We start from the raw sequence: 18,791 nt of genomic DNA, 5'->3' as shown, positions 1-18,791 counted from the left end.
ATTTATTGAAAATTAACAAGTCTTTAATCAAAGAAAAATCCACCTGAACAGAACTTTTTTGTTGCCACAATTGTCTCAGTCATGCTTCCGTTTCCTCTTCTCTCCCCTCCCAACACTCTACCGATTGAAGAAGTTTGTTTACATTGAGGCAGAGGTGCGAGTGTGATGTTATAAAAGTTTGAGTTTGGTAAGTTTATAACTTATGCTTATTTCTTATTTTTATATTTATTCCTAATTAACAATGGCGTCTTTCGTATTAATACATTTTCATGTGTTGATAAATTATTACTGTTACGAATCGTATAAAAATGTTTAAGCGAGGGAGTACTTAAATTTCTGTTGTAGTTGTATCATTCATGTCTTAGTTTGATCATAGTTTTGTATGAGGTTTTTAATGTGGCGATTGGTATGAATAAGAAATCATTCTTTTTTGAATAAACCAATTTGCTTTTTTGTTTATCATAGTTTATAATCAAGAGCTTTCACAGAAATTCTCTCAGAGAATGATTGGATAATTTAAAAAACAACGAAGAATGTTTTTGAATTTTTATTATAATTATGAAAATTGTACTTTCATTCACTAGCTAGTTTAAAAAACAATTGACATTTGGATGTACATATTCTAACTATAATTATTTTAAACTGCTACTAAACTTTTCTATTTACATTTAAATTTTCTTCGTTTACTCCAATTTTATTATGTGTTAAAAACGATCCTTACACTTTCTTATGTAATTGAGCCTAGCTGGATTTACACTTTTCTTTTGTTTCTTTAACACGTTGAATGCCACTCTAATTTTACATGGCTTGCCATTCTAGCCAAAATGATTTTTTTTCAATACGTATTGTATTAATTTCTCTAAGCCATTCTTGTGATGATAATAATATTAAAAAAAATTAAAAGCTTTAAAAACTTATTCGAATAATGTGCTTCTAAGAATCTTGGCTTCGCCGTTCACCGGTGGCCCCTGTGGTGCTACAAACAAACTCAGTGCCAGTCACCGGTGACCCCCATGGCATTCAGCGTATTAAATTAGATTATCGATAATATTAAGTTTAAAAATTACTTTTTCTAAACCTATTCTTAAAGTAATAAAATCTTCATGAATGTATTTGTATACGTTGTGATGAAAACTTTTAACTACTGATCCAAATAAAATACTCTTACATTGATAAGTTCCGTTTTAAATTTTCTAGCCCAGCTGAATACATGACAAGACTCGTTTACCAACTTTTGATTTTGATGGAATGTGGCATTTATTTTGGAGTTGACAGTTTGTGCGCAAATAGAAGGCTAGATACACTAATCATCATTAGAGTAAAATAAGTACATTTTTACTCCATTAAAGAACAAGCCATTAAATAAACGAAAAGACTGATGCCGAATGAATTAAAACCTAGATGAGCTATTGGCACAGGCATCTTGGTTTCAGGTGCGTCAATCTCAGTTTTACTGACTCCCCAGCCACTTTATTTTATAACTGTCGTTGAACAACCGACCCATTTTTATGGGTTTACGACTACTAATGCTCAACTCAGTGGCCTAGTAATTTTGAACCTAATCCAGTAGAGAATGGAACTCCTGTACCAAGCATTGGAAGAACCTTCGTGGAGAACTTTTTGATGGAACTAACCCGCATTTGGGTTACATGGAGATGAAAATCACGCAAACTTGCCACGGTCAGTCTGGCGTCAAGGGGACTCTAACCCGTGATCCGTCTACCACAGAGGGTGTTTTAATTCAGCACTGTGGTCGGTGCGAACCGAATGGGGAATGCATATTGGTATAGATTCGAACCCGATTCATCTGATTGAAAGGCGAACTCTCTATTTCCTTAGCTATTGTGACATTCCTGGAAACGATAAAGTCGATCACTTCACAAAATTCTGCTCTTATCTTCCTCAACTTGCTTTTACTCTCCCCTACAGCCAAATCTTCTCCACCATTGTGAGAGTGATAGACTAAAATATAATGAATGTGAAAGATGTGGATGCTGCAGGAACGATTTGGTCAGGCCTCCTCTGTAATGCTTTGCCCATGTACTCCCCCCGGCAAATTTTTTGAACTAGAGCATTTCTTCTTCCGGATACTACTTTTAAATTGCTATTGCTCCGAATTTTTGTGATTGTGTGCTAACTAGTGAATATTTAAAAAAAAGTGTGTGATTTGTCAAAATTAGGAAAAGTTTTTAATTTAAAAGTTCTCTGCTAAACATAAGAACTTTTTTATAAGTGCCTACATTAAACTAGTCTTACCATCTCTTCAAATAAAATGGACTTAAAGTCGTTTCACTCTGTATAGCAAAGTTATCTGTATGTTATCACCTTTTACTATGATTTTTTATTATTTTCTCATTATAGGGCTAATTTTATTTAATTTTGTATTATTTTAAACTGTAATTTTTGTCAATTTGGTTTAGGCTACTTATATTGGGTTAGTTACCCATTATATTAAGTATGATTACCATTATAATTTTGCTGCTGGCATTCTGTTTTCTTTGCTTACCCGCACTTTTTCTTTACTGACCTTTAATTATGATATTACTATGCATTGCCCATGCTAAGGACTTAAAATAACTAGCCAGATTTTAAAATTCTTAGCCAAAGGCAAAGTTTAACAATTTTTTATGATTGATTTTTTCAGTAGGAAACTTTTAAGCGAAATACAAATTTATTATTAATTAATTATTTTATAATAATGCAAATACAAATTAAAAGTTATTTTGGTGAAAAATTAAGAGTTATTATCGTGTTTGAGGGGGGGGGGCATGCGTTACAGTTTATTTTTGGCGAAGTATTAGATTAGTGCAGTAATATAAAGATAAGTATGAATCGACACTATGTTATGTGTTATCACGTTAGTGCATATGTTATTGCCATGAAAAAATATATCTTTTACCACAATAGTCTGCATCTTGCTTCCATTTATTTACTATAACTGAATAAAAAAAAACTTGAAAAAATCTTGAAAAAAAAATTCCTTTTGACCATTTTTTTCCCAGGATCGAGGAGAAAATAATTTTTTTTTTCCGTTCGAAAACGTCATTCGCCAATACTTTCCCCAAAATAAAAATGTTTTGTAAAATTTGCAGTTTTATCGTATTTGGTTAGAAGACAAATGCTTAGCACAGGCTATGTAGAAATAAGAAATCAAATAAATAGTTATATCATTCGTGTGTATAATAATTTAAACTCTGCACTTTAAGATTGTTCTGTCATTTTTTTTCCTTCTTAAATATTGTAACTTTTTATTACCAGAATGCTATACCAAACAGAATAGGAGTCTTGAAACGACAATAACTTTTGGAGTGATTAGGTTGCTTGCTAAGATGTCAAATAAACAGTTCTTATCGATAACATGTAACTATGCTTACATTCAGACACTCCGCGGCATAAATAACATCCCTGTGGGGCGCACGAGGTGTGAGGGGACCAGAATAATATTATAAGAATGCCCTAAAGTAACATAAGATTTAAAAAACAAAATTACATTTTCTTCCTTTTTGGAACTTCGAAAGTTGTTTAATGAAGAAAAAGTCAGTAAAGTCAGTTTATCAAAAATGCATGAATAACCTTCTATTTAGCTTGTTGATTGATGTATCTATTGCTTACAATAAATAATACCTCATTATTATTGTTTTTGGTGGCTTTTGTATTTATTTCCTTTTTAACAAGAGAAATTTTTTTATATAACTAGCTTTCTTAGCGTGATGACTTAAAATGCAAATAATTCCTCTCATTAGATATGTAACATGAAATTCATCAGCAGGTAAGATTATACTGACCGAAGAAGATAAGTAATTGTTTTGAAAATATTTTGTGTGAAGAACGAAAGATTCGTCGTTTAATAAATAAAAGTCTTAAAATTGGGTTCAGGCAATAGAAGCTTAAAACTTGTGGTTTTTGAGTTTTTATTTTAAATACATATACACATTAAACATGCTTATGCTGATATTTGTATTTTGGTAAACAATTGTCTTAATTTTAATATTTATTCTTAGAAGTATATTTTATCCCGATAGTAAAATTTAAACTTTCTTCAAACTGATCTTCCGCTTTATAGATCATTCACGGACTGATTCAAATAAATCGTGCTTTTACAAAATACAATATAGAACAATACTTTTAAAAGATAAGTACCAAAGAAGGTAAGTAAATTCTTTTTAAGTTGTTTAAAAAAAAGATTCTAAATTACAATGAAGAACTCATGAGTCTGAAAAAAAGGTTGTTAATATGAATAACATGCCTTTATACTAACTCTTATTTAAATGCACCAGTCAAAATTTTTTACTCATTGTTAATACAAATTTATCCGGAATAATATTAAACCTACTGTTGATTTTAAAATTAGTTTGGGAGATAGATTTTGAATAAGGGGATGTTCATTAAATAAAAATATCTTTTAAAGAATAAAATAAATTTGTCTATTATTTTTAAATTTATCTGACTTAGAAGTTAAAAGCACAGAAAAATGTCCGTAAAAACTTTTTAGAATTTCTTAAGCAATTTTGCTCACATTTTGAAGAAATTTTTTTTTTAAACAATTTAATATCTAATATATGATTAGGATTTATTCTCTAGAAAATCTAAAAAATAAAGAATATGTTGAATATCTTAAGTTATTTGGTCCACATAAACCTATATTTTAAAGATATCATCAGCTTATATTTTTAAGATTTTCTTCTGATTATTTTCTTAAGAATTTCTTCTGACAATATCCTTAAGAAAATCTTAATAAGTGGGTCAAATAACTTAAGATATCTGAAGAAGTTTTTTTAAGAAAATCTTAAGATACTTTTCAGTCAGGGGAGGGGGGCTTACCTAATTATTAATTAACATCAATTTTTATAGCTTTATTCGTTTCCATGATACAATTCATTTTATAATCGTGGAATAAATTTTCTGTATTTCATATATTATATAGTAATCAAACGTAGAATACAAAAATATGAAAAGAACAAAAGTTAAAAAATAAAATTGATGAGATTTTTTTTAAATAATACCATTTTATAAAAAAATGTATTACAAAAAGTATAAATAATCATTTTGTCTAAAAATGGAAAGTAAAAACTGAAGCTATAAATAAGTAAAATATTTATTTGTCAAAATGTTGTTATCATTATTCTGCGGTTTCTGCCTATATAGCAGAAATTTGACAAATTTAACTTTGTTTTTTTTTTTTATTTTCAGTATGCTGCTATAATTCAAATAAATAATATTTCCGTACAAAAAATATTCAGTTATGTTAGATTAACAAGTATTGCTCTCAAGGCAGTTTTTAGGGACAAGTATATCTTTTCAACTGATGTAAATTACAAATTTACGTCTCACCACAACTCAATTTTTACTTGACATTATCATAATAACTGCATTTACAGCTTATTTTATTGAGTCCCAGTTTAAGTAAAACCTAAACATTGCATAGTTACATCAGCATTTTCCGGAAAAACTCTCTAGTTTAAAATTTTTATTTATTTACTCTCTGAATATTAGTTCAGAAAACACCATACTATATCAGCGCTTTTAAAAACGGAAACTGAAATAACCAGAGAGCATCAGCTGCGGCAATTTCATACTATTAAGCTAGGCAGAAGTGAGTAGTCTTTGTCGATAGATCTCTATTTCATTATTTTGTCGAAAGCTCTTTTTTTCACGAATTGATATATTACGAATTTATTTGACGATTTTTTAATTACATCACGAATTATACAATAGCGCATTTCTAATAGGTTTAACGAATTACATGTCATTTATTTGAATTTAAATTTATTTTAATGACTTAGTATTTACTAAAAAGATGTAATTTTCTTTTTACAAAAAGTTTTTATATGAATTTGAATGATTGCTTTGAATTCTTAGAATTTTGTGCATTTGCATCGTACCTAAGTTAGTAGCGAGCGAAGCAAACCATATAAGATTGCGTTGCAATTTTCGGGGGTTGGCGAGCGATTTTGCGAGCAGCGGGTGCAGCCCACTAGAATATATATATATATATATATATATATATATATATATGACCATTGGACCGATTTTGTATTTTGAGCCGCGTTTGTTCTGGGGATAGAGCGTTCGCCTTCCATTGAGGCGAACCGAGTTCGAATCCCAGTCGATACCGATTCCCCATCCGGCTTGCACCGACCACAGTGCTGACGCGAAACATCCTCTGTGGTAGACGGATCATGGGTTAGAGTCCCCCTGCAGTCAGGCTAACCGTGGGTGGTTCTCTTGGTCTTCCTCCCGATGTAACGCAAATGCGGGTTAGCTCCAGTCAAAGGTCCTCCACGAAGGCAAATTTCTCCCAATACTCGATCCAGGCATTTCCTTGTCTTCTGGATTGGGTTCAAAATTATAAGGCTACGGAGTTGAATATTAGTAGTCGTAAAACCATAAAATTGGGCCTTCTGTAAACATGTATTTTAAAATAAAGACTTTTCTTTTATAAGATAAAAGATATATTTATTTTTAATGCTACATGATTCCTAAAAATTTATTATTTTAATAATAGATGGCAAAAACATGTAACATAGAGATTTCATGTAATAGCAGAAAAAAGCTAAAGGTCCGTTCTTGTTTATATTACGGCATTTCAGGAACAGGCCTGAAATGAACTACTGTAACTTTTTCTCCGAACTGTTAGATAGATAGATATATATAAATTAATACGCAATTCAGAAATGATGAACATGTTAAATACTGTAAATTGCTGAAATTCTTCTTTCAATCATAAATTTTTTTAGTTCAAAGTAAAGATTTCTTATGAAACATACTTTATTTTAATTATTTGCAAACTTTAATTACTATTGAAGTATTGTGTTATAATAAATGTTAAAATAGAACATTTTTTGGTCATATAAATTGTTTTCAACTATTTAAATATTCAATTTTTAATGTTTATTTTAACTTGAAATCTCAGTTTAATCACTTTTGAAAAACAGAGGATTCAAAGTATTTCAAAGAGTTTTAAGAATTTTGCATTAAAAAAATCTGTTACAGATTTTTGAATGGTTGGAACAAAAGTCCAGTAAAATAAACTCAATATTTTTTTTTCAAGAAATTTTGGGGTAATAATTGGAAATTGCAATTGCTGAAGAAACTCTGTTTTTAAAAATTTGTTTTAAATAGTAACAAAATATTTGGAGCTTTTATTAATTGAATTTCAATATATTAGTCAAATTACAGTAAAATGATTTACTGATAAAATGATTACTGATAAAATGATTACTGATAAATGATTACTGATAAGAGGACTTTTTTACTTTAAATTTTAGCACAGAATATAAACGAAAATCAAAATTATACTTTCAAAATGCTAAATATATTTATTTTTCATTTACGCAGAAAAGTATTTTTTCATGTAGCATCATATTTATTTTCTAAATAATAATAAAAATAAAAAAAACGTAAATAAAATCTTTTAAATGCCATATAGAGAGGGCGCTGTCCATTATTTTAGACGTGTTTTCAAAACCTTCCGATAGATGGCAGGGAAATTATTTTTCTAGCTTTCACACCATTACGAGCCAGAAATGAATAACAACAAAAAACTTAGGAATTCGATACGAACTTTTCTTAGGAATTCGAAACGATTAGAAGTTCGGCTAACTAAAGCCCTTTTTATGTCTTTTTTTCAGTTACAGATGACTTAATACTATCAATAATACTCTAAAAAGCACCCATTTTATATTTAATATGATATATATTTTAAAATTTAATGTTATTTTTATAAAATAAAATATGCAACAAAAACAATCGTGTAATCATTTTTTAAGTATTAAGTATTTTTATTCTTTGCGAGTAGAAAGTTTTTTTTTAGTTTTTTGACATGAAGTGGAAAAATACTTATTGAGTTCTAAAATCACAAATTCGTTCTTTTTTTAATTTAAACTATAGAGTTGTGTAAGGAGGAACGTTATGATTTATGGGAACAGCTAATCCATGCTATCCACTAAGGCAAATCTTACATTAACAAATTAAAATGTTATAGAGCAAATAAATAAAGAATTATTTTAATTAATTATAAACCCTTTTTTTTATTTAAAAAAAATTGATAAACAAAGTTGATTTTTAATGCCTTAAACTTTTATGAAGAAATCTTTTTTATAAGTAACCCTTTCTAGTTCAATCGAAAATTACATTTAAAATGAATGTTGTTTTTCTTATGGTACTTGATATTTATCTGGTAAGAGATTGAATGTAACATATGAAAGAATCAAATAATGAGCTGCGTGTCACTCAAATCCTTTCCTTATGTTGGGAGAAATAGAGTAATTTGAATTACCTTTTTTTATAATATTCTGTTTTTTATTATACAATTCTTTTAAAAAGAATTTCTTTAAAAAAAGAACTCAATAACTCGAAAATAAATCTATGCCTAAATTAAGAAAAACATATTAGTTTGAAAATCAATCACTTAATTTATGGTGAGCTTCTTAAAAATTCCTGAGAAAAATATAATAATTATACCAATGATAATCATATTTTTTTTTACTAACCCTAAGTTGTACTGAATATACTGTTATTTAAAACTGATATGTGTTGCATGAAAATACAGTTTCCCCCATGATGTTTTGATGATTTTTTCGCCTGCTCTTCTTCTTTTTTTTCTCTCATTTACAGAAAAATTTTCACTAGCGTTTTCTCGACTTATCACTAATTTAAGGAAAATTATCCAAAATTTAAATAATTATCCAAATTAGACTGATAAAATAAAAATTAAAATTTTCTCCCTTTCAATTTTGCTTTATAGTTAAATTTATCATATAATTTAATTCGAGAATTAAATATCACCCTAATTAAAGCGGAAATAGTTATAATAATAGTTTAGAAAAAGTTTTTAATTTTTTCTTCGCCTAAAACGATTTAATATTCAAATCGAAAGACATATGAAAAATTACTCCTTCCCTAGTAACTACTGAATAATGAAAGAAACATAACTTGCAGTAGCAATGCAAAATTATAAACACATATTTAATTATTTTCAATGCTGATTTGGAAAAAATGTTTCCTATGCATGTGCATTAAAAAGATTTCTTGCAGCTAATTTTTTGGGGGGTTAACAACTATAAGTATGTGTGAAATGTCTCAAATCTCTGGAGTTAGCGAGAGGAACCTGGCTGAAATCTAAGAAGAACTTTAAGAGTACTGAAATTTTGACTTATATCCATTTGAAATATTAGTGTACTAACTTTCCAATTTATAGTTGAAGATACTGAATCTCAATCTTCCAGAAAAAATATAATTATTTAGATGAAATAAAATTATTTTTTAATTAAGACTTATTAGTGGAGCCTTTTAAACCATGAGCAGCTGAAAAATAAAGCGGTATTTCTTGCTGCCTATAAATTGCAATTTTCATGCTACAAAAGGAGATCATTTTCATATCTCCCTTTTAGTTAGAGGAACTCTTTTACAATTAGTAAAATTATTATTAGTTTATTAGTAAAATTCGGATAATAATGTTTGATGCTAATAATAACCTTTTTCAGAAGCACGCGGCGTGCTTCTGAAAAAGGTTATTATTAGCATCAACATTACTCTCATCACGAATTTTCACTAATAAACTAATAATAATTTTACTAATTGCTAAAGAGTTCCTCTAACTAAAAGGGAGATATGATCATGACCTCCTCCTTTTGTAGAATGATCAAATTGCACATTTATAGCAGCAAGAAATACTCGCTTTATTTTTCAGTATCCATTTCTTTCTGCTAATTGGAGGCTCCGTTACCTGTTCACTTCGCCTCATCAACCCCAGTAGTTGCCTGTCATTCATGATTGTAGATCAAATGAGGAGAGCTGTTTATGTCATCTTTTTTTTTTAAATAAAAATTACGATTGTATTGCCATTAGTCGTATTTTGAAGATTACTAAGTTTGGCAAATAAAAAAAACAAAGGAAAAAAATCGGTACTCACAGAGAGTTATTACACAGTAAAGATGCGTCGTGCTGTGGAAAAACGGTTTCTGTCTGTGCTCAATTTTTTTACCAGAACCAGCTGCAGTCAACATAAACCCTTCTTTCCCTGTATTCTTAAAAGTTTTTTTGCTCCTAAAGCTCTATTAAAAACCATTTTGTATGCAAAATATATAACTATTATAATTTTCACGTAAGCATATTTTATTATATAAATCCTAACAAGAATTAGATGATGGCTTATTTAAAAAAAAATCAAATGTACTTGAATAAATAAATAAATTAGGAACAAAATGAGCGAGACAATAGCAATTAAAATAATAAATAATTTTTCTTGTTAATAATATGTAATGATGATCTTATACGATATACCGGATCATATTCGCAACAGTTTTTATCTTTCTTTTATCTTAATATTTTTTAAAACGTCGATATAAATGTTAAGATTTATATTTGGCAATATTTATGAATTTTCTTTTTCCTTTTTTCGTAAATTTTTATGTCAAGGTTCGTAAATTTTTATGTCAAAATTCGTAAATTTTTCTACATTCAAATGAATGAATTTCAATTGAAAAGTTATTATATTGGGAAATAATCTTTAAGCAGTAATAACTTTCAAACAAATGGGAACTTCGAAAAAAAAACTCTGTGTTAAGTTTATAATCAAAGTTGGCCTTTTCAGCCATAGAGGTGTATAAAGATACCACCCTTACCCACCTCTATGTTTTTAGCATACCCAATTTCATACCAATTAGTTGCATTCCTGCAGCCTGTAGAGTGGCTATGGTATATTTTCTCATCAAGTTTAGCTGTTACAAATTCTCAAATTAAGTATCGAGTGCTAATTTTTTTATTCCATTGTAATCCCTGTATAGTTTTCTACACACCTCAGTAATTTACAGTTAAGTTAGTAGTTGAGCAGAAATACAAAATGAATAGCAAACGTTAAACTTCCCAAAACAAGCGGTGTCCTTTTCAATTTTCTGATATAGAGAAAAATTTATTAAAATTTATTTGATGCAGAGAAAAAGCACTTATTACGTTTGGTGAACACTGCAGCCTTTTATTTCCAAGTTCATATGAAAGGAAATTCTTAGGATTGGTCAGAGGAAATGTTATTGTTCTTGGAGAAAATGGTGTTGTTCTACGTTTTACGTAACTGCACACTTTTCGACTAGAGCAACTTAATCGATTAGATCAACTTCAACACCATAGTCCCAAGTAAAAATTTGTTAGAGGCAAAAACAGAACAAACAAAAATAAATAAATAAATAAAAATCAGGTTAACATAAGCATTAATAAAATAACAACACAAAATAATTTAAATCAGGCTTTAATTTTTTATCTTATATTTGTAGATGATTGTTTCCCAGGCTGAATTTTTTTCTTTTTATTCTCATCAGCGAGTGATTTTAATATGTTTACACGAAATTACCTTAAAATGTTTTTATATTCCTGTATGGTTAATTTATGCATAATTACTGTCCTTAGTCTTGGCATCATTTTTATATAAATATGGATTCTGAAAAAGGGAAAAGAATTTTGCGACGTCCTGAGAAACATATACAGATTAACTCTTAAACAATAGCTGTAGAACAAATAACAATGTTGTAGATGAGAATGTTTGCAAGCTTTAATGATGCATTTTTATTGGTGTTTTTATTGGCAAGACTGGTAAATCATAGAGTATTTAAAAAACTTGAATGAAAATATTATTTCGAATTATTTATATAAAAACAGATACAAATTTTTCCCACTGCCTCCTCGTTGCTCAGACTAGTTAACGATACAATTATAATAATTAAAATATTTTTAGGAATGGATGCTCTAAAATTAGTAGTTTGTAGTTGAAGTACTTTAGTATGTGGTGAGAACTAGACATCTAAAATTGTTAAGTTTTTTATGTATCAATATGAATTAATCAGTATGTATTATTATTCTAATGTAATTTCAAAATGAGAATCATAAGGATTTTAATGATCAATTTTACCCAATGCAATTTTAGGAATTTAAAAAAAAATTGTAGGTATACTAATGTGACCTTCATGATATTTAAATAGTGATTACTAGAAGAAGTACAAAGGTTTATTTTAGAATAAGAAGTTGCAGTTTGCTTTGAATAGGGATGAGCTGTTGTTTGGGTGTGGATCCCCTTTCTGTAAGGTAAAAAGGAAAATTAATGATGCGTTTTTCATCCCTCCCTATTGGTGATAGTTCTTTCAGCACTTTGTTTCCTTTTCGCAAGGATCTCCACTAAACATCAATTTCAGTTTTTACTTCTTTCCTTATATTACTGCTCATTTTAATTATTTAACATTTTAATGAAATTATTTTTTTAAAAACATTTGTGATTATCTTTCCATTTTTTTTCTAAATAAATAAACGAACTAATAAAAGTATAACAACACAAAAACTCAAAATTCTTACATTTTGTAATTAACTTATAAAACACTTTTAACGTAAGTAATACAGAGTAAAAATCTTTTACAGTTCAAAATTCAATTTCAAAAACAAATTTTCTAACAAAACAGTTTCAATCGGTGGGGGAAAATTACAAAAGCAAATAAAAAAAAAATAGGTACATTAATAAACTCTAAATTTAAAAGAAAATAATTTTAGAATTTACTGTTAAGATCTTATTGATTAATTAGTAAGACAACTTTAATTGATCGAGGGCTTCAAAATGGAGAGAGCTTCACTTTAATGCTTTATACATTCCACTTATAGGTTTGCACTGCTAAAATCAGTACGACTCAAGCCTATTATTTTTTGCGGTTAATGAAGGGATGATCGAGGGCCACACAGCAGCATAGTTTTCCCTCTTTTTTGTATATTTCACCTCTCTGCCTCCCACCTCAACCTGGTTCGAATTCTGAGAATTGCTGGTTGATACCCGGCTGACATAAAATTAGACATATCATGAATTAGAGTACTTTCTTCGTCTTACTAGCCTTGAGAGGCTTGTTGGGGCTTTTCTCACGATAAAAGTAAACTAAACTCAGCGGCGCGACAGCCCATAGAGGTCCAAGGCCTACTGTGCCCATTTCAGTTTTCTTGACCGTGGGCTGCAAGAGCACATGTTCCGGTAAGGTGGTCAGCCGAACGCGGAACCCCAGTGTTTAGTTCCCAAGCATGCTTGGTACTCATTTATCGACCCACTGAAGGGATGAAAGGCTGAGTCAGCCTTGCCCGGCCCGAGGATCGAACCCAGGACTGTGGCACGGGAGCGCGAAGCTCTACCACTCAGCCACCGGGCGTCTTTTCTCACGATAATGTCATGAAAATGCGGGCAATTTCATTACTTTGTCTAGGTGTTCTCTTGATTTTTTAATTCGTTTCAAAATTACAAGGATACGAAGTTGAACTTTGATAGTCGTAAACTCAATTTTGGGTCGGCTGTTTAATGACAATTATAAAATAAATTTAAGAACGATTGTAAAAAAAAATGCACCGGGAGTGCAATGAAATAGAAAAATAATTATTCGATTACTTGTTTGAGAATTATTAACCACGAAATTTGATATAAAAAATACCATACGGGCAGCTCTGCAGAACAAAGAAATGCAAATACTAAGTTGAAATTTAACACGCTGTAAAGGCTAGTTTTGCTTATGAACTCCACATCGGTATTCAAATATATTCAAAAATTAATTGTAATTTTATTATTGCTTTATAAGCAATTTTTTCTCTTTTTCTTTACGTTTCTTTTTGTTTTACTAAGCAAAAATGATATGATTAATTATTTAAAGTTATGATGAGTTACGATAGAAACGATAAAAGCAGTTCTATCGTCAATCAAGCAGCTCTGTTTAAGCTTTTATAAGTTTCGTGAACGTGTACAATTACTTATCATTTTTTTTCTCATTGAGTTCCACAATCTGTATTCTTTAAGTTAAATATTTTTTTAATGTATAGATAATTATTTTTCAAATATATTAAATCCTCTACTTCTTTACTATTAGCAAAATGCTCCTACATAAAGCTACAATACTTGTATATTTTGAAAATAAAATGTTCAGTGTTTTGTGAAAAATATTGCAGTTTAAGATAATAAAGAAAAAACCGATGATGATTGATGAGCAAGTATGGGGGGTTGGTGAGCGGAGTAAGAAAAAGGCAAAGCCTCCTAATTTTTATTTTTGTATAAATGAAAAGATTTTTAAACAGAAAATGGAAAAGTAGTTTCTAAGTATTGCATTGAATAAAGTTTCAAATGATAAACTTTTCTTACAAGTTACGCAAATAAAAACTGTTATTACTTTCAAAAATTTATATGCATATTTAAAAACTAGGTGCAAACTAATAATGAATTTCTAAAATCAATGTCGTTGCCTTAAACGCAAATAAAATAAAGTTTTAAAGTTAAAGTAACGCTAAACAAATTTTTCTGTTAAATAAATTAAAAATCGTGAATTTTAGCGCCATAGAAAAATTAAACCTTCGTAACTAAATAGAATTTTGTAATCTAAATATCATCCGTAAGAAAATTAAAAGGACATCATTATTCTTATGAAGCAGTTAAATGAAATAAGTATTCAGTTGGAAATGGAGTAATCTCTAATTCTTGTATCCAAGACTATGAATTTGCTGCAATTGATATTGAGGTTTTAATATTTTTGTGATCATTAGCTTTCAACCAAAATTATAATTATTATTTTGTAACGCAAATGCATACAATTAATCATAATAAATCATGTGTTTTTTTCACTTATTTATTAAATAGTTTTTCATAATTAATTTAATTCGATTTTATTTTATTAGGAAAGATTATAGTAATATGTTTTGTAATATTATATTCTAATTGAATATTTAATTTTATGCTCTCCTGTTAGCTACTATTTTCAAAATTATGCTTTCAAATAATGCGTTTTCTTAATAAGGGTAGAAAGACTTTGACTTCATATCAAACAAATCATAATAATTTTTTTAAAAATAATGTCACTTTTCAAAGAAATGTGAAATATTTTAAAAAGATGTGAATTTTTTAAAAAAATATACTTATAAACAATTTATTTGTTTTGATACTCAACATGTTAACTTTTTTGTACTAAACTGAAAGAACGGTATTTCAAATTTTTATTTTGCCGTTTCGCAAATGTTTTTCACTTTTATCATGTTTTAATTTTCTTATTTTTTTTTTCCTTTTTTTTCTTATTTTTTTTTGCATTCAATGAATTGATGTAAAGGTAAAATATTTCCAATTCTTATATTTAAGTATTAAGTTATTTTATATTAATTAAGTTAATATTTTTATTTTACGATTAAATTTATTATAAAATTAAGAAATTCCTTCTCTGTCTTCCTTCTCTAATAAGAATGCATATTCCAATCTATAAAAGTATTTTCATAAAATATATATTCATTCATTATTCATATTTTTTAAAAACCAATTTTTTTTTAAGAATGGCATCATTCACTTATTAATAAATACCTTTATAACTAACGAAAAAAAAAAAGAAAGTCCGAAATCATCAGAGAATTTTATTTAGGAAAATAAAAAGAAATCTAGGAATTGTCAGGGAATGATGCTTCTGCCAAAACATCGAAAAATCTTTCTAAAAACCTAGAAATAATCAGTTGTAAACAATACGGTATTAATAAGTATACCTTGAGGTACAAAATAAATAAGATATACATCTGTTTTAATTGTTCCATGTAAAAAGTAAGTTGCAAGAGAATTAACTTTCTCAAAATTAAAATTAGAATATTATTTCAAATTTATTTATAAGTATAATTATATTTTCAATATAATATTTTTTTTCTTTATGAAATAAAGCTTTTTGTATCAGCTTTTCAATAATTGGTTCTTATTGAAAATAAAATCTATAATGAATGACAACTTTACTAATTCTTTTTTCCAGTTTCTGTGCAAAATCTATTATTTATCTCCTCTAATTTATCTTCTACTTAATTTATTATTTTCAGTTTCGCTCTATTTTTATGTGGTTGTTTATCCTAAATTATACTTGTTCGGTCTTCCTTTTAAAATCTTGTTTTTAAGAAAGTGGATACTTGACATATTTTCTACAAAAAAGTAACTTTAATTAATTGTTGAAGGAAAATATATATATATATATTTATGATGATAACTACATAGAGGAAATATATAATCCAGAAATTGATTGAAACTTTCCTCAAAATCAGAGAATTTAATTTCCAAAATTTAGTGGGAACCCTGACTAACAAAAGCTTTATTTTGACTTTATCTATTTCTTTTATTTATTTATTTTTATTTTTAATTTTCTCCCATATCTTATTTTTTTCATACCTATCTTATTCTTTTTCTAAATTAGAATCAAAAAAAAAATTTCGCTTTAAAAACTACTTTATTATGTTAGAAAAATATTTAACTTATTATTTATTATTTTGTAATTTTATTATAAATATTAAACATTTAGTAATTCCCATATTTTTTCCTACTTCAAAAAACGATGCATAATAAATTAAATTTCAAGTCTAATTATTTAATTTAGATATAGACTCGTCCTCCAAAAATTCCCCTACGATTCCGATCAAAATTTCATGGTCTTTTCCAATGATAATAATTTTAGAAGCAAGATCATCAGTAGTTTATACTAAAATACATAATTATATATACTAAACGTTTATACGTTTATACTAAAATAACGTTTATACTAAAATATACGTTTAACTAAACTTTTACTTTTAACGTTTACTTTAAAATACTTTTAACGTTTATACTAAAATATACGTTTATACTAAAATAAAAAATTTATAATTGAGCATAAAAAAGATAGTTGGCAAACATTCAACTTATTGTCAGTTAACAAAAATAAAAATATTTGCCGTACTCTTAATATATGATCCTTCTCTTTCATTTAAATCAAAATTAATTTCATTTAAATCAAAAAAAAATGTTTTTAAAATAAATTATAAAATATAAATTAGCTAAAAACCGATTTAATTTTGTTGATTTTTAACTGTTTTTATTACGATTAGGACTGGGCTGTAAATCGATGTATCGAGACATATCGATTTAACGCATATGTCGGCAAGACGATACAGCGACTTTCATTCAAGGCGATGCATCAGAAATCTGATTTAAGCCGTCGAGTAAAGACAACGAGCGCAAAACGGTATAGCGATATAAGACACGCAAGGATATAAGATAACGATATAGCGATATAAGACTCTTCTCTTACGTTCCGATGTCGACTCGCGCTGTGGAAGACGATGTTCGTTTCGTTATGTTGAAATGGCCTTGATTGGTGAGTTGTAGAATCAGAATCAGAGTTTTTGAGAACACATATCGTTATATCGTATGTTCCTTTTCGCACCTCTTAGCTTTTTTTTTCTTTGTCGCGACTTTTCTTGTAGATCATTTTCAGTGGGACTAACTTCGTGATCGCCGATGTTACCTTGTTCTGAAGGCAATCTATTATTGAAAAGAATATACAAAGAGTTTCTTCATTAATTAGATAAGTTTTTTTTTTAAAAAACTTCTTTTTATTTTTAAACGTGAAAATTATCGGCAATCTAATTTAGGCGCCCATAAAGAATTGAATTTGTTAGGTTATTTTTTTACTTTCTTTTAATTTATTAAAAACTTTTTGGATGAAACTTCAAATAATTTAATGAGTTTTTATAACTGATTTTAAATTTATAAATTTTGTTTTTATTTTTAGAAATAAAGTTAAAACAAAATTTATTTTTGTCATTTGGATTTGGACACAAGTCAATCAACTTTGTTTATACAAAAAAAAATTTAAAGGTTTGCGTATTTTATTCATTTTTTAAAATCATTTAGCACTTCGTTTTATTAGAGAGTATAATAATTTTTTTTTAAAAATATTCTTTTCATATTATTTGTTAATTAGCTAAATATATTATCGAATATCAAATTTTTTTTATTTTTGAGAAATTAAATCTTACTTTGTTTTACTTTCATAATTCGGTCATTATTTAATTTAATTTAATTATTTATCTGAAATGATAACGTCCCGCAGTGGACTGATCGTTAAGACACGACGGTTCCCTGCAGCTCACCGAAGTCAAGCATCACTGGCTGCGGTCAGTGTGCGGGTGAGTGACCACTTGGATCAGTCTGCGTAGGGACCGAGGGTGTGCGGTATTGGTCCTCGTTAAACAGCAGAGGATCAAAATTGTGATGGCATGTCTTCGGATCATCCTCAGGGATGTTTCCCAGATCGTCGCCAATAGCCCATTGTGCTGCTCTAGTGTGACGTAAATGAACTATAATAGATCTATAATAACTGAAATGATAATAATAAAAAATAGTGTTTTAAAAGCGTTTTTTTTTCTAAAATTTATTTAGAACTTTGTTTTAAACATACAAAGAATTTTTAACGCTTCATTTAGAAATTGAACATTGCGATCGAATTTAATAATTATGTAATTATTTATGCATAATAGTACAAGAAAAAGTTAATATGTAAAAAACGCTTTAAAAAAAGTTTTTAACACTTAGTTTTACGCGTATTATGAATTTCTAAACAAACATTTCAATAAATATTTAAAGTAAGATTTGTACATTGTTGTCAATTTATTTATTATTTTTCTTAAGCAAAACATATCTATCTTCAAATTTATAAATTGATTTAAATCAATCTGAGTATGAAGTTTTGATAGAAATCTGACTTTCTGCGCCTTACAAGTAAAAGAAATTCAAAAATACTATATCGCGATACATCGCTATATCGCGATGCAAAACTGACGATGCATCACGATACATAATTTCTAATATTGCCCAGTCCTAATTACGATCATATTCTAATTCATTCTTTTTCTTTTATGAAAAGACAGGACAAAAGATCCAAGAAATGCTAATCCAGCGATCAACAGCCAACAACAGAAAATAAGGTTGGAACATAGTGAAACGGTATTTCGCCTTAGTGACA

At 28.2% G+C, this 18,791-nt stretch overlaps 1 protein-coding gene and 1 long non-coding RNA gene across 10 annotated transcripts in view; one reads left to right on the top strand and one right to left on the bottom strand.

Moving 5' to 3' along the window:
• LOC147803306 (uncharacterized) overlaps positions 1 to 18,791 on the bottom strand; it is a 149,891-nt gene that overhangs the window by 17,028 nt on the left and 114,072 nt on the right. The gene's annotated exons all lie outside the window — the stretch shown is intronic.
• The window catches only part of LOC147803309 (uncharacterized), a 22,516-nt gene continuing 3,772 nt past the window's right edge, over positions 48 to 18,791 (top strand). Inside the window, exons 1-2 of the long non-coding RNA XR_015429031.1 lie at positions 48 to 187; positions 1,198 to 1,433. This is a non-coding gene — a long non-coding RNA (uncharacterized LOC147803309). The remainder of the gene's footprint in view (positions 188 to 1,197; positions 1,434 to 18,791) is intronic.

The sequence above is a fragment of the Parasteatoda tepidariorum genome, chromosome 9, assembly GCF_982258835.1.
Source record: "Parasteatoda tepidariorum strain Cologne lab strain chromosome 9, Ptep-v5.0, whole genome shotgun sequence".
NCBI lineage: Eukaryota > Metazoa > Arthropoda > Arachnida > Araneae > Theridiidae > Parasteatoda > Parasteatoda tepidariorum.
Note: the sequence above shows the minus strand (reverse complement) of the source record. Positions and strands in the feature narration are given on the sequence as shown.